The sequence below is a fragment of the Equus przewalskii genome, chromosome 2, assembly GCF_037783145.1.
Source record: "Equus przewalskii isolate Varuska chromosome 2, EquPr2, whole genome shotgun sequence".
NCBI classification, from domain to species: Eukaryota; Metazoa; Chordata; class Mammalia; order Perissodactyla; family Equidae; genus Equus; species Equus przewalskii.
This window is the reverse complement of record NC_091832.1, coordinates 7,024,452-7,039,106: the sequence shown is the minus strand read 5'-3', so window position 1 is coordinate 7,039,106 and position 14,655 is coordinate 7,024,452. Positions and strand designations below refer to the sequence as shown.

Below are 14,655 nucleotides of genomic sequence, written 5' to 3'. Positions count from 1 at the left end.
AAGCTTAAGTAACTTGTTCAACGCAGCAACAGCTGTTAAATGCTAGAGCATGAATTCAAACCTGGATTTGCCAGAGTCCTGAGCCAGTGCTCCTTCACCAAACTCTGCTGACTATTTATAAAAAATGTTCATTTGGATTAAACATCAGAGAAGCAAATCTTAAATATTGGTAATGGTTGATTTGAAATTCTGACCCCAGTTTTGTTAGATATCCCATGATTGTATTCATAGATGCTCTTGAATCACATTTTTTCTTTCTTTCTTTTTTATTGCAGTAACATTGGATTATAATGGTATATAACTTTCAGGTGACATTTTTTCTTTCTTTAAAGTTAAGTCAAGTTATCAAAATATAATAGGAGCTATCTGAAGAGTTGTGATTATGGATGGAAAACCTTGATAAAACATGGTTTAAGTTTGAACTGTTCTTCAGTATGCAAACTAATAATTATATATTGGCATTAATAAACTTTGAAATAGTAAGTACATTAGAGTCTTAGCAGTCTCAGCACGACTGTTGGGATCCTTTGTAGGGAAAAATTTCCTAGGTGGAAGTGCTTTGAAAGCTAGTCGTTTAGTTATTGTACTTTGTATCACAAGTGGTGAGTAGACTTACTCTGTGCCAAACATTGTGCTGGATACCAGGGATACAATGATAAATAAGACAGAAGCTGTCTCTATCCTGAAACACCTCAGTAGCCTGGAAGGGGGAGACAAACAGTTAAAAATTCGTAGTTTAGCTGATGAGTGCTATCATAGAGGAAGTAAAAGATACATGAGAAAAAAGGAGCACCTGTCCTAGACCTAGATTAAAAGGGCTTCATGAAAGATGTGGTGTGCAGGGTAGGATAAGGGAGGATAAGTAAGAATTAGTCAAGTAACAGTCACAGGGGCAGAGTATTCCAGGCCTAAATAATAATGTATGAAGGCCTGTTTTGTTTTGTTTTACAACAGTTTTATTGAGAAATGATTTACATACCATAAAATTCACTCTTTTAAAGGATGCGTTCAGTGGTTTTCAGTATCAAGTTGTGCAACCATCACGACTATCTAAATCCAGAATATTTTCATCACCCCCAAAAAATCCCCTTGTACTCAATAGCAGTCATTGCCTGTTCTCTCCTTTCCCTATCCCCTGACAACCACTAGTCTAATTTCTGTCTCTAAGGATTTGCCTATTTTGGACATTGCATATAAATAGAACCATATGATATGTGGTCTTTTGTGACTGGTTTTTTTCATTTAGCTTAATGTTTTCAAGGTTCATCCGTGTTGTAGCATGTATCAGTTTGAGGGTCTGTTTTGAGGAGTGGAGATGAGCAAGATTGAGAATTGAAAGTTTAGTTGGTCAGGATGACAAGTACATAGAGCAAGAATTTGAGAATAGAGAGAAGGTGTCATACTGCAGAGGTAAGCAGAAACCAAATCAAACAGAGCTGTGGACTTTAGGACAATAGGATACCATTGAATGCTGTTAAATACAAAAATAATATCAGACTTGTGTTTTGTGTTTGTGTAGAGAATAGGCTAGATGGATACAAAACGGGGGCAGGGAGACTAGTGAGGATTCTTGCAAAAATCTAGGCAACAGAAATATGTTGGTGATGTGAGATATGGCAATGGGAATGGAGAGAAGTGGATGGATTTGAGAGTTTTAAAAGGCAAAGTTGACAAAGACTTGGTTTTAGATTGAATGTAGAGGCGGGGAGAATGAGAGGTAGTACCTAGAATGGGACTCAAGCTTTTGAGCCAGGTGGGTGATGATGCATAGACTCATTAAGGAGCTAGCTAGCTAGATGAGTTCCTGGAGTACCAATCTATGAGAAGAACTAAAATGGTACTGGAAAGTTAACCAGGGAAAAAATGCATTTACCAGAACTCTTTACTTATTCGTAGAGTACCATACGTTGTTTAGAGGAAAATTTGATAAGCTACTATAGAAGGAGGTAAAACCTCCTCCCTCACCTGGCTTCTTGCTTGAGTATGAAGTGTTTCCTAAACTGTACTCTAAGAAGCCCAAAGGCTGTTTTATTGAATGGGATATTCAAATTTGGAGTCAGAGCTAAATAGCTCAACAGAGGAGAGGCTGCCATCACTGGGTCTTTTTTTTGGCATGTCCCTCTTATGGTTCTTACCTTTTTCTTTAGAATATTTATATAAGATTGGGTTGAAGAGTATCAGATTACTAACCTACCGTTACATATACCTATTGCTATGTAATAAATTACACCAAAACATAGTGGCTTAAAACAACAACTTAATTACTATCTCTTGTGGTTCTGGGGATTGACTGGGCCTGCTAGGTGGTTCTCTCTTAGGGTCTCCATGCAGTTGTAGTCAGACAGTGGCTAGGGCTAGAGTCATCTTGAGGCTTGCTCATTCGTATATGTGAAGGTACATGGGCCAGATGATAACTGGATTCCAAGACTGAGTGTCCCAAGAAGACCAGGCAGAAACTGTATTACCTTTTATGACCTAGCCTTGGAAGTTACCATAGTGTCCCTCCTGTTTTGCTCTATTAGTTGAAGTCCTGAAAGTCTGCCCAGTTTTAGAGGAAGGGGGCAAAGATTTCACCAGTCTTGTAGGAAGATCATGTGGGATAGGAAATATAGCCCCTGTTTTTAGAAATACAGTCATGCACCACATAACGACATTTTGGTCAACTACAGACTGTGTATATGACAACAGCTCCACAAGATTATAATGGATCTGAAAAATTCGTATCACCTAGTGACATCGTAGCCATCTTCATGTCATCATAGTGCAGTGCATTACTTACCTATTTGTGATGATGCTGGTGTAAACAAACCTTCGGGATGTATTTCAGAAGAAGGCATTATTATCATAGGAGATGACAGCTCCATGTGTGTTATTGCCCCTGAAGACCTTCCAGTGGGACAAGATGTGGAGTTGGAAGACAGTAATGTTGATGATCCTGACCTTGTGTAGACCTAGGCTATGTATGTTTGTATATTAGTTTTTAACAAAAAAAGTTTAAAAAGTAAAAAAAAAAAAAAATAGAAAAAGCTTATAGAATCAGGATATAAAAAAAAAGAATTTTTGAACAGGTATACAGTGTTTGTGTTTTAAGCTGTGTTATTACAAAAAGAGTCAAAACGTTAAAAAAATTAAAAAATTTATAAAGTAGAAAAAGTTACAGTAAGCTAAGGTTAACTTATTTTTGAAGAAAGAAAATATTTTTTATAAATTTAGTGTAGCCTAAGTGTTCAGTGCTTATAAAGTCTACAGTACTGTACAGTAACATTCTAGGGCATCACTTTCACTCACCTCTCACTCACTCACTCACCCAGAGCAACTTCAGTCCTGCAAGCTCCTCTCATGGTAAGTTCCCTCTACAGGTGTAGCATTTTTTGTCTTTGATAGTATTTTTTTACTGTACCTTTTCCATGTTTAGATACACAAATACTTATTATTGTGTTACAATTGTCTACAATATTCAGTACAGTAACATGCTGTACAGATTTGTAGCCTAGGAGCAAAGGGCTATACCATAGAGCCTAAGTATAGATAGTAAGCTATACCATCTAGGTTTGTGTAAGTATACCCTGATGTTTGCACAATGACAAAATTGCCTAAGGACACATTTCTCAGAATATATCCCTGTTATTAAGCAACACATGACTGTATAATCTGCCACACCTACCTTGAGAACCCCACCCAGCCTAGGATAGGGAACCAAGAAAGAGGACTTTGGAAGATTGAATACAGTTTTGTACGTATTGAGTTTAAGTCCTTGTCAGACTTCCTGGTGGAAATGTTACTGAGAAGTTGGTTACTAAGCTGATATGGAATATTTCTGTGGTGAATAGTATTAATCGGAGCCAAGAAAGGAAACAGTATTTAATTGAGAATATATTCTAGTTTATCCTCCTTATTTTCTTTTCCTTTAACCTATGGCCAGGATTTTGGAAATTATTACCTTCATAAATCTCTTCTGTTATAAACATGTCCACATCAGAGATTCCTTTAAATTGCCTGCATTTTATATTTTAAAGATTTTTTAAAATTTTTCCTTTTTCTCCAAAGCCCCCCGGTACATAGTTCTGTATTTTTAGTTGTGGGTCCTTCTAGTTGTGGCATGTGGGACGCTGCGTCAACATGGCTTAACGAGGGTGCCATGTCCGCGCCCAGGATTCGAACTGGTGAAACCCTGGGCCGCTGAAGCAGAGTGTGCGAACTTAACCACCCAGCCACGGGGCCGGCCCCTACATTTTATATTTTAAACATCGTCTTATTCCTGTCATTTTTCTTTATAAGTTTATTTTAAAAAAATTAAATCTTGATTTCTTAGATGATGATTCTTTCTCTTTCTCCATATTATAATTAAAATTTTAATCTTGTTACACATCCTAGGGAGATAATCTTTTAAAATCCTTGTCTTTCCTGTTCCCTTCCTTTTTTAGTTGTCATATTTGAAAGTAAAAATTTAAATAGCTTAGATTTTTATTAATTGAAATTCATGTGTCCTCAATTTTCTTTCCCTTTATTAACGAATAATATACATTCATCCTAAGAAAAATTAGGACTACAGAGGCTTACAAAGTGTATAAATCACTCAAACACTATTGAGAGATTCTCTATTATATTTTGGTGTATATTTTTTAAGACTTTGAAGTTTTTTTCCCCAATGTGGAGTCTTACCATTTGTACCATTTTTGTAAGTTGCTCTTTTCATTTGACATTTAGATTTTTCCCAGTATTTTACTTTTTTTTTTTTTTTTGAGGAAGGTTAGCCCTGAGCTAACATCTGCCACCAATCCTCCTCTTTTTGCTGCGGAAGACTGGCCCTGAGCTAACATCCATGCCCATCTTCCTCTACTTTATAGGTGGGACGCCTGCCACAGCATGGCTTGACAAGTGGTGTGTAGGTCTGCACCTGGGATCTGAACCAGTGGACCCCGGGCTGCTGAAGCAGAACGTGTGAACTGCTGCACCACCAGGCTGGCCCCAGTATTTTACTATTTTAACTGTCAATCCAACAAGTTAACTTATTTCAGTCTCTTCTGTTTATCCAATTATTTCCTTAAGATAAATCTCTAGAAGGGTAATTATTATGTCAAAGGGCCTATGTTTATATAATAATGATAAAATTCCCCAACTGTTTAAATCCTTGTCACTTTTTTTCTCTCCCACTAGAGAATTTTTCTGTTTTTTGTTTCTCTCTTGCATTTGCTTACTCTCCCTCAATAGCACACACACATACACGAATATTTATTCCTAGGGGAGGAAGAAATCTTCATTGTAAGGTTGATTACTTAAATATGGACTTTATTAATTTCATTCAGTTTATTTCTTCATGAGACATTTGTTGAGCACTATGCGCTATGCCCTGGGTTACAGAGAATGAAGACAGCCCTTGTTCTCAGTGAACTCACTGTCCAGTGAGGGAGATTGACATTCTAGGCATATCAGAAGGTAGGGATGAGGTGCGGAGTTAAAAGTAGATTGACGAAGGAAAATGTGGTGTGAAGTCGTAAATGTAAGGTTGAGACCGGTTACCATCTTGTGTAATTTTCATCTAGCCATATTTAAGCTGCTCGTGGGCGTGGATGGTATAGGCAGTTGGACTTAACCAAGCTTGAGACTTTGCCAGCTGAGGCTGGAAGGTCAAAGAGATATAATTCCAGAAGAAAAACCTGTGATGTCTGGGACAGTTACATAATATTATTGGACTTGCCTCACACACTAAAATACACATATACAGGATTTAACTTTGAATATCTATAGAGTTAATTTTATTCGTTTAAAAAATTTTTCAATTAAGTAGGTATTAGAGGGGAGGACCTTACTTTTGGTTCATCCTCATTTTGACCTTGGTACTTGTACCCCATACAGCTATTTCATACTTCTCATATGATTTTTGTCCTTTATTTGTTAGATGTAAGTCTATTTCTTAGCATCAACATCTCCTCTCATTTAGAGTATATAGCCTGTATGTATTTTTTCAAGTTCTCAAGACAGGGAAATCCTTCACCAGTGATTTTCATTCTTTATTTTTTATTGGTCTCTGGAAACTGGAATTTTAGGCCTTATTCTTACTTTCTTATTTTTTAGTAAGCACGTCATTTTCACATCAGATAATGGAATTATACTTATAATAATGTCAGGAAATTTCTTTTAGTACCTCAGTTTATCCTTAAAATTAAGTAGTGTTCATTAGATCATCTCTAAGATACTTTCTTGTTGTGAAAATACTGTGATTATGTTGGATATTATATACAGATAATATGAGATTCTTAATTTTGTTCTGATTAGTTTCAACTACTAATCTTGTTCAAGGCTAAATTAGGATCTTAAAGAATTTCAGATTGTCTCTGAGCCGTTACAGAGATATTTAAATGGACTACTGTAGCTTGAAGGATATTGTCAGATATTCAGAAGAAGGAAATAACTTTTGAGGAAGCTTTGTCTTGCATACCCCTGATGGTAAAGGTTAATATTGGGTTAGTAGATCGGTTGCTTCTAAGCAGTGGAGGAGGACTGGAATTGTAAGAGACTCTGTTTGGAGGAAAAACAGTTGTGTGACAATAAAAATCTTTGCAGGAAGCTTTTGTATTTCAATTTAAAAATGCTGCATGTGGGGGCTGGCCAGGTGGCGTAGTTTAAGTTTGCGTGCTCTGCTTTAGTGTCCTGGGGTTCGCAGATCTGGATCCTGGGCATGGACCTACACACTGCTCATCAAGCTGTGCTGTGGCAGCGTCCCACATACAAAATAGAGGAAGATTGGCACAGATGTTAGCTCACTGACAATCTTTGTGGGTGTGAGGAATACTAGCTCGGAGTGTTGAACATCTACTGCCAATCTTCCTCTTTTTACTTGAGGAAGATTGTCAGTAGATGTTCAACACTCCGAGCTAGTATTCCTCACACCCACAAAAATGCTGTATGTATAGAAAAAAAATCACACTTGACAGGACATTCTTGTGGAGTGGCAGTTTTGTTAGCTTTGGATTCTTGGAGGGCCTATTGTAGTATAAAATAAGTGGCATTTTTATGAATTGACATACTTAAAGACATTGGGTAGAAAGTGCCTGCCTTTGATGTTTCGCTTTGTATATACATTGAAAATAAGAAGTGTGGAAAAATTCTTAACTGTTCTTTGAAACGTTTAACTTTTGGCCTTCTTGTACAATAAAATGTGGCTGCTGCTGCATTCCATGCTGGCTAGGTCTTTAAATCTGAAGATGTAATTTATTATTTAAGCCCCATAGCTTTTCTTTGTCTGGCTATGATAGATTTATATGAAGAAAATTAGGGCTTATTGCTTTTGTAAATGTAATGAGCAATGTGTTTTTTCTTTAGGATCAAACAGAGCATACTGAGTCAGCAGGACTGGCTGGTGGTGCAGCAAGCATCATGAGTAAGCACAGAGAAGTCTGTTCCTTAGCACGTGTGTAAGAGGAAAAGGTAGGAAAACCAGTGTTCTTATTTCTCTTAGAGATTGAATTTAAGAAAACAACTAGTGCTATAGAAAGTAATGCTCGTGTATATATGCTGCTTGCTTCATTTATAACGTTGCCTCTTGATAAATCAGGAGTGTAGTTTTTAAAAAGATTTGACTTAAATCTAGAGCAAAAGAGTATTTTTAAATTACTGTTAAATTATGTCAAAATGCTAATTTCTCTACCAGTGCTTGGCTCTTCTCTTTTAGAGTCAGTTTCTACCTTGAGCATAGAGAGCTAATTTCAGCATGAAAGAGAACATGAATTTGAGCAATATTGCTAAGAGAAAATAGTGATATCGCTACTCAGTTAATGTCATTTATATTTCTTAGTCATAATATAAGAGCTAAACAAAGCTAATTTGGGGCAGGGAATCAGAAATAGAAATTTAATTACATTATTTTATTTTGTATTTTTAGACCAGTTGTGAAGAGCAATATTTTCCGGCAGAAAATTGGAAGTATTTTGTTAGTTTTTGTAGAGCAAGAATCATTGACTTTTTCCTGACTAAGAGTCATGTCTGATTTCTTGCAGGTCTTATGATTATTTAAGGGATAGAAGATGGCAGTGGGGGGTGGAGGGTGTGTGGGCAGGTTCAGTTTCAGAAACTAATTATGCCACTCACTAGTGGAGTGTTGCATACTCTGACTGAGTTCTCTGGTTTTCCATGTAAGCTTCAAGGATAGAGGCATGGGTCTGACAGTGTGTGACAGAAGACTGAGCTCCTTTTTTCTTCAGTTAAGAGTGGAGCATAGACACTTAGCAGTAGTGCCGTCCTCACCAAAACTTCTGGACCTGCAGACGGCAAGGTATTTCTTGTGCCTTGGCCTTCATACATGGGAGTGTGAGAAGGGAGTGTCCTTCTCTACCTTCACCTGGTAAAATCTTATTCTTCAAGCATCACCTCTATAGGAAGTTTTTATTTTTTATTATTTATTTATTTATTTATTTATTTAGAGGAAGATTAGCCCTGAGCTAACTACTGCCAATCCTCTTCTTTTTGCTGAGGAAGACTGGCCGTGAGCTAATATTCTTGCCCTATCTTCCTCTACTTTATGCGTGGGACTCCTACCACAGCATGGCTTTTGCCAAGCGGTGCCATGTCCACACCCAGTATCCAAGCCGGTGAACCCGGGCCGCTGAGAAGTTTTTAATCCACTGCAAAGACTATCAATAATAATAATAAATAGGGGCCGGCCCCGTGGCACAGTGGTTAAGTTCGCATGTTCCGCTTCAGTGGCCCGGGGTTCACCAGTTTGGTTCCTGGGTGCAGACATGGCACCGCTTGGCAAGCCATGCTGTGGCAGGCGTCCCACATATAAAATAGAGGAAGGTGGGCACGGATGTTAGCTCAGGCCCAGTCTTCCTCAGCAAAAAGAGGAGGATTGGCAGCTGATGTTAGCTCAGGGCTAATCTTCCTCAAAAATAATAATAATAATAAATAATCAGCAATAATAAATTATTGGAATATTTGCTACAGTAGCCTACCTTACCCCAAATAATATACCCCTGTGTCAGTCTGATTTGGATTCACTTCTTTGGCTCCATAGCACCCAGTGTATATATTGATTAGTACATATCACAGTGTTTTATATTTTTGAGTTTACTCATCCATCTCCCCAATGAAACATTGAGCATCTTTAGGTCAAAGACACTGCCTTATGTGTCTTTGTAACTTAATGACTAGGATGGTGCCTGGTACATAGTAGATGCTTAGTAATCTTTGAAGCATGAATATGCACATGTTCATTGTCAAGGGTGTATGGCATAAAGAGGAATTGCCAGTGAAGGAGACATGAAAGGAGCAATCAGATCAGTGCTGTGAAAGTGGGACCCCTAAGACTGAGATTCAAGAGAGCGTCCAAAAGGACTCTGGTTAATAGAATAAAAAGGAAGAGTTCTAGAAGTCCAAAGACAAAAGAAGAGATCTTCAGGAAGAAACTGTACTGAATTAAGTAATTATATTCCTTTTTGAGATATACATGTATAATATTTAGTGACTTCTATTTTGAGTAAGAGATGGATGTTTTTATATGAAGATAAGTAAAGAATTCTGACATAAGGTTTAAATCCTCTGAGAGGCCCAGCTTAAGCAGTGAGAAGACTGCCCCTCTCTCAAGTCCTCAGAAGACCACAGGTTTTACTTTGGAAAATGAAAGTGAAGAGGCTCAAGATTTGGGGACATTAGACATTAACAGAGATCAGGGATGAGACACCACAGTGCAACAAGGAGGATTGAGGGAAATCCTATATATTGACAACTGAGACTCTTCTCATCACTCCTTCCTCTACTCTTCTTTCAGAAAGTGGCTGCCTGGTATTACATCTCTGTACCCCCTTACAGGAGGTTATATGATTCTTCTCTGGAGTCCAAAGAAAAGACCTACATATACTGACCTGGAGATCTCCCAGTGAAATAGCTGTGTTCCCACCCAATCACCAGGCAGTGGAAGCCTCCCACTAGAGAAGCCACACATACCGAGCTTCCAATTGGCTTCTAGTATTGTTAAAAAACAAGATTCAACTGAGTAAACTTTAAAGACCTTATTGGCTTTATTCAATGATTCACGAATCAGGTAGCATCCTATCTAGCAGATAGAAAAGAGCTCAGAGGAGCTCTACAAAATGAAAGACTCTTATAGGCAGGAGGGGACAGGATAAGGAAGTTTTACTAGCAAAAAGTGGATTGGTTGTGGCAAGGTCGCTTTTCTTTAGAGGATGGTAGGAGTCTGTCAGGCACGTTGCCTGATTAGTGCTGAGCAGGTAATTCCAGATTGACTGATTTAAGATTCTATTCCCAGGAGAGGCCAAAAGTGTAATTAAGTATTAAGTCTCGGTTTGGTGACCTGGGGCTTAGCATAAGTGCTTCCATTTGGGGCTTGTTGTCTTGTTTTTCACAATTTCCCCTTTTTGATCAGACTCAACCCGAGAGAGGTGATAAAAATTTAAGGCATTAGTGCCACCCCCGGCTACCACTCGGAAGTTCTCACATTTTTTTCTGATCCTCGGTGTGGTATTCACAGGTCGTAACTTCAAGTTCACATTTTTTAAGTCATTCATTCTCTTCGTTCCTTTTCTGACGTTCTGGTCTTAGGGAGATCATTTGGTTGGTGGTTAGTGGCTGCAAACATGCATTTAAAGCTTTTGAGAGAAAATAGTGCCCCAGGGAGATTACTGTGATGAATATGAGCAGGATAATTCCCAATGTCTGGAGTGCACTTTGGAGCCATGGTCCCCAATACTCAAAGCAATCAAAATCAAGTAAGTCAAAGAAAGACTCCATCAAAGTAGTCACTTTCTTAAGCCAAGTGGCTTGTTCAGTTATCTTATGTAGCTGTTAATCCAGAAGTGTTAATCCTTGTGCGGCAAGTGATGTTGGCCATAGCACTGGCACCTCCTTGCTCAGCTAAAAGATAATCAAGGGCTATCCTATTATTAAGAACAACTTTAGGCAGAGAAAGTCTAGAAATTTTTGTTGGGGAGTTATTGCTTTAGCAGCAGATTCTGCAGTATCTTTAAGAGTTAAGGAGAAGTTCCTGATCATAGCCTCATTTGCACTTACTCCTAGCCAGGGGAGTAGGGAACTGCCACAGGAAGCAAGTTTACATCATGACCGGCTCTTGTTGGTCCTTTCTAACTCAACAACGTAAATTCAGGGGAGTTGACCAATGAGGTGTCTCAGTTTGATTGTGGACAGTTAGGGGCAACAGTTAGATAACCTGAGAGGCTTTGTCCAGTTATGTACCAGCTATCTAGGCATTCACAGGCCTAAGGAGAATGATAATCGCCACAAAGGTAAATCATCTCGGGGCACAAACCACTTCTGCTGAGGTGGCACTGTTAATAGATTCATTTGCAGGGATTGTAGCATTTGCCTGTTAAAGCTAGGGGTCAGTTTGTTTTCAACACATTTGGGAAGTAAATCTCCTAGCCTGAAATAAGGAGTTCTAAATTCCTTGCAAAGATGGGTGCTGCTGGTGAGATCTTTTTATGCTTGGAGGCTTGGTTATCTCTTTCATGAACAAATAAGATGAGAGGCTTTGAATAGTTAGGTAGCCCTAGGGCCCGCAGTTCGTGCAGCACTTGTTTTAGTCTTATAAAGCCCTGCTTATGTTAATCCTCCCAAGGAAAGGGCTCAAGGACTGAAATTTTAGTAAGTTCATAGAGTGGGGAAGCCAACAGAGAAAAATTAGGACTTCATAGTCTGCATTAGCTAGCCAGACCTGGGAATGCATGAAGCTGTCTTAGTTGTGAGCATAGGGAATTCTTGGATTAGTTTAATTCTTGTTGGAAGTAGATTCCTTCAGTGCTTAGATTATGACCTAGGTAATGAACAATGTCTAAATATAATTGTAATTCTTCCTTAGAGACTTTGTCCTTTTTCAGCTAACTGTTGCAGCAAATAAATGAATCCTGTATGAACGCCTGATTGGTAATTGAGCATAGCAAGAGGTCATTTACATACTGTAGAAGGTTGATTTCCTGGGAAACTGGAGCATGCTTAAATCTTGGTGCAGCACTTGGAAGAAATAAGAAGGGGCCTCAGTGAACCCTTGAGGCATGACTGTCCAGGTATATTGTTGATTGGTCCAAGTAAAGGCAAATAGATTCTGGCTGTTGGGGTCTGCAGGGATGCCGAGGAAGGCTAAAGGTAGGCCCACAACAGTGAACTATTTTGAGCATGGTGAAACTTCGATAAAAGGGTGTTGGCGTTTAGAACAACTAGGAAACCGGGAATAACTATCTTGTTAACAGCTTTCAAGTCCTGGACAAATTGCCATTCCACCCATTAGGTTTCCAGACTGGCGAGATCAGCCTGTAGCAGGTCTGCTACAGGGACTGATTAGCTCCTGGACGATTAGGTCTTCTGCTGTTGGTGTGAGGCCTCGTATGACCTTGGGCCTTAAATGGATATTGAGACAATTTGGGAAAAGGTTTAGTTATGTCTATCTAAATTTTTATAGGTTCAGCACTTTTTGTTCTTCCATTGTCAGTATTGGAGGTGCCCGTATATTTTTGGGACTTTGATTAAATTAAGGATCTTTTGCTGGAATTCTTCCTCTTCTGTATGAAGGACAGATTGTAAGGAACATAAAAGATCAGGTTCAGGTTAGTCAGGAAATTCTAACGTGAGATCTTCCTTAGAGGCCAAGTGTATTAGCCCTTTTAATTTAGAAAGACGATCTTTACCTAATAGACTGACTGGAGCTGTATCACTTAACAAAAAGAAATGTTTTTCAGAGAAAGGTCCCAGAATCATTTGAACTAGTTGAGCTAGAAACTGAATTGTATTAGATACCCTCACTGTAGAAACTTCTTTTTCACTGGAAAGGGTTCATTATCCTATGAGAGTGGAGTTTAAAGTAGAGAGAGTAGTTCTGGTATCTGCCAGAATTTGGTGAGGTTTCCGGTTAATTTTAATTTTAGTCTCCCTTTGGCTGTTTAAGGGAATTACTGGTAGCAGTTTACCAGAGAATCCCTCAGAGTCGTGTCAGCTCTGGGAGGGGTCCATTTGGGGTCCTTCCCTCTGGGGTAGAGACGGGAGCGGTAGAGTTGATATTGAAAGATTTGCATTAAACCTTTGACGACAATCTTTTTTCCAGTGTTCCAGTTTATTACAGATGACACATTGATCCCTGGGCCAGTGTTTTGATGATGGATCTGTAGGAGAGTACAATGGGGGAGCCCCAGGTGTTCTTTTAGGTTTCTGATCTTGGAGCTGTTGCAGTTGTAAGGCTTATAGCTTGGTGACTTGTTTATGGTCTTGTTCCAAAGTTCTTTCGAAGTGCTCAGCTGTGGTCATGAGTTCAGTCAGACCAGTGGCCTCTCATCCTATTTTCTGCCTTTTTATCCGTCCACTAATCTTGGAAGATAATCTGTTTACAAATAGGGCAGCTAGAGCAGGTTGTGTGACATCATGTATTGTATAGAACCCAAAATGCCGTGGGAAGGGAGCTTTCAGACAGGCTTTAAAGTCGGCCAAAGATTCATCTTTCTTTTGTTTGCATGTTTGAATAATAGACCACTCAGTGTGCTGCCAGGGAAGACTCTGGGAATAGCTTTTAAAAGATTGCTATTTTGTGAGCTTTTTCAGGTCCATAAGGGGACCATGTTGAAGATTGAGGATCTTGAACGTCATCCTCCACGTTACGCCAGTCTGCTCCATTTTTGGGGTTTACCAGGTCCTACTGGCATGTGCACAAGCTGATAAAGTTCTAGCAGCCTGGAATCATAGGCCCTGATGAGGACTCTAAATTCTTCAAAAAACGTATGGGGATCCTCCCTGGGTTTTGAAAATTCTTTAACTATGGCCCTTAGTTCCGTCTTTGAACCAGGAGGTGAAAAGGATCACCTAAAGTCTTGGATGGTCTCATTTTAAAAGGTAGCTGTTTAGTAGTCTCTTTAGAGTGGAAAGGCAATTCGGACAGAGAGTAGAATGTGAGTACTCGGGTAGAGGAGGATAGAGGGGAACAGTAGGAGTCATGTCAATCTTACTGTATTTTGATTTAGGTAGCTCTTGTCTTTAATTTTTCAATAGTGTTTTGCAAGGAATAACTCAGTGAAGCTATTTTGGAATATTAAAGCCTTTTGGAAGCTTCTGCATACCAATTAAAATAGTTATCCCATTCTTTTTGTTTGATTTGGGAACCCTTGCTTTCAAGTGCACTTCTTAAATGAGTAATCTTATCTAATTGGAATGTTCCCTATACTGACCATTGTACTTCTAGGTTGTCTTTAGTAAGATTTTGCCATTTTTGTAAATATCTACCACTTCCAGGACCATAGTTATTAGACATAAAATAAGCAGATGTGCTGGAACGTGGCATGCTCAACTCTTTGAAACTTAAGGATCCCATTTCTTTTGCTAAGCCTTGGGTCTCTTGGAGCTAAATTAATACCTAAGAGGAATATGCCTCTGGGTTGGGGACTGTGTGGTGTTTTTACAGTATACTTTGTTGCATGGAAATTTTCTTGAGGTTGACAGGGAACCTGGTGTTAATCTAACCCATTCTGTGACCAATTTATCCTAACATGGGAGTGTTAGAGTTAGGTGGTGAGCGCTCTAACAGCTGTTAAATGCACGACCATGCCCCCCAATTTTGTAGCTTTTGGCTTTTGAGATTCCCATTAGCAGTAGCCTTTACCTCATGTGCATTTACCAGCAGAAATCAACGGTAACCAGGCCAAGAGA

General features: G+C 39.0%; 1 protein-coding gene and 1 pseudogene across 7 annotated transcripts in view; one reads left to right on the top strand and one right to left on the bottom strand.

Moving 5' to 3' along the window:
* Positions 1-14,655, top strand: part of ZFYVE9 (zinc finger FYVE-type containing 9) — a 192,745-nt gene that overhangs the window by 51,702 nt on the left and 126,388 nt on the right. For 6 of the 7 annotated variants that reach the window (XM_070609634.1, XM_070609641.1, XM_070609633.1 and 3 more), the window contains exon 2: positions 7,324-7,428. The exons of the other annotated variant lie outside the window; for it this stretch is intronic. The gene's annotated coding sequence lies outside the window, so the exon portion shown is untranslated. The remainder of the gene's footprint in view (positions 1-7,323; positions 7,429-14,655) is intronic. 7 annotated transcript variants of the gene reach the window in all.
* Positions 1-14,655, bottom strand: part of LOC139078946 (collagen alpha-1(I) chain-like) — a 130,435-nt pseudogene that overhangs the window by 115,437 nt on the left and 343 nt on the right.